Genomic DNA, 2,397 nt, shown 5'->3' with positions numbered 1-2,397 from the left:
TTTTTAGGATTGCATTTTTTAGTGTTTGACCAAGGGTCTTAATCAGATATAAAGTGCAGAAGTGCAGCTGATCTAGGTTAATTTCCTTAGAAGGGTTTCTATGAGTTGGCTAGATAACACACTTTTCTAGGTGAGTCATTAAGAACAACAATTTGGGGTAGGCAATCTGGAACTCCTTTTCATCTCATAAGATATCCCTGGCTATATACCGAGTGGAGAAGTAACTGAATTTGGGCCTAGAAAGGAGTACATTTATCCAAACTTTCTTTGATCCAGAGCCACAATTTAGGACAATTAAAAGGCATATGAATCACATATACATATATATATATATATATATATATATATATATATATATATATGCCTTGCTTTTCCCTAAATAGCCACATTTTATCAGTGAGTAAAAGGAGTGGTATGTGTATATGTGTGTGTGTGTGTGTGTGTGTGTGTGTGCTTGTGTCCCTGTATATTTTTGTGTCTGTGTGTATAGGGGTGGAATGGAGCAGTCTTTCTCCCAGTAGGGACATTTGATCTATAGTCCTTGGAAAGGCTTGGCACAGGCATAGAAATGAATCTTTCTGGCTATTCTAGACGTACATTTTACATGGAGCAGCAGCCTGGAGGCATTAGGTCAGCACAAAGTGTCCTGTAGTTTTGAAGTTGAAAACCACTCACCTAGATATTTCAATATGTGTGGCTACTCCTTAAACAGCCCCTGAAAGTCAGTACTTATGGAATCTCAGAGAAAATTTGCTACAAAGAAAGAAAAAAATAAACCATGGCTATCTGGGTGTCATTAGCATAAGGTGACCAAGTTGGCTGGAATTACTGAAGAGGCGACTGCTACCTTTGAGAACAGGTACAACATACCAGGGAAGGCCACACATTGCTCTTATTACAATTTTCCTAAGAGCTGAAAGTGGTCTTATACCCTCTTCCTAACTTTGCAGATCTCTTGCATGGACCTTGTGCACAGACCTTCTTCCTGAATTTTAGTTTTTATCCACCTCTCTGAGCTTCCCCTTCCCTGTGCCTGCTCATTGATTCACCTTGAACAGATACTTGCACTTTTTAATTTACTATTGGTAGGCATTGAGCACAATCATCATTTTTATATTCATGTGCTTTTTTCTCATTCTTTTTTTCAAGCATGAGTAACTTTCTAGTAGTGATGATAATCCTTCTATCCAGCAAGCTCCTAATCCTAGAGTAGCATTTCTGTTTATATACATGTATATGGCCTCCAAAGCCCTTAAGCATTTGCAAAGTTAGAACTGACTATGCTCCCTCGATACCTGCCTATCCAATAAGCATAGAGATTTCCTAGCCATGGACTACATTATATTTTCAATTCAGAAAAAGAGCCAGAGTAAAAGAATCACACATAAAATTTGCAGGACCTCCAAAAAAATTTCAAAGGCTTGAAATCCACCAGCTCCACTATCTCTCATTGTTTTTAACAGTCAACATGTACCATTACCCTAAGACCTTTAAGCTTATTGTTCCCATGGCCTCTTATGATTTTCCCAGATGTTCCCTGTTCCTGGAGTAGTTCTGTTCCCTTCCATCCTTCCTCTCTCTATCTCTCTCTGTCTCTGTCTCTGTCTGTCTCTCTGTCTCTCTGTCTCTCTCTCTCTCTCTCTCTCTTTCTCTCCCATTTCTCTCTCTGTCTGTCCCCACTTCACAAGACCTTTTATGACAATGACTATTCCTCTTGTGACACTCTCTTTCCTCTTCCATGCTTCAGTTCTTCCCACACCATCCATTGAATTATATACAAAATAGCATACTGGATTTTATATGTGTGCTCCTCCCATCAAAATGGGAGTTCCCTATTTGTTAAGTGCTGGAGTATCAGCACCCTGTAATACTCTCACCAGATGGTAGACTCCCAAAGACTAACTTTAAGCCTGTAGGCATTGTTTTTCTTTACTAGCAACTGTTGTTTGTTAGTGGAAGCCATTAGAAAAGATTGAAAGAATATCACAGTATAAAAATGCTTCCACTATCATTACTAGAAACATTCATTAGTCTACATATGGATGGTAGTTTATTTCTGCCATTGTAGTGATATTGAATGTCAGTGTGCACTAGGAATATGTGAAATAAAATATGAACTTGCTGTACCTCTATTGCTAATATTATTTTCCCCAGAATATTCTACAAGCCACAGATAACCAGATCTCTTGTTCTTAACAGTGTTTTCTCACAAGTCAAATAAAGGATGATGCTGTATGCCCAATGTATATGCACTTACATAAGAATGATTATACATATATTATATTCATTTCATTTCTAAATTTTGTTCAGAAAAAGGAATATATAATTATGATGAAATTCTAGGTTAGTTTCACAAATTTTAGAGAATACACACACACACACACACACACACACACA

The sequence above is a fragment of the Mastomys coucha genome, chromosome X (genome assembly GCF_008632895.1).
Source record: "Mastomys coucha isolate ucsf_1 chromosome X, UCSF_Mcou_1, whole genome shotgun sequence".
Taxonomy (NCBI): domain Eukaryota; kingdom Metazoa; phylum Chordata; class Mammalia; order Rodentia; family Muridae; genus Mastomys; species Mastomys coucha.
The sequence above is the reverse complement of the archived record's forward strand: the minus strand, read 5'-3'. Positions refer to the sequence as shown.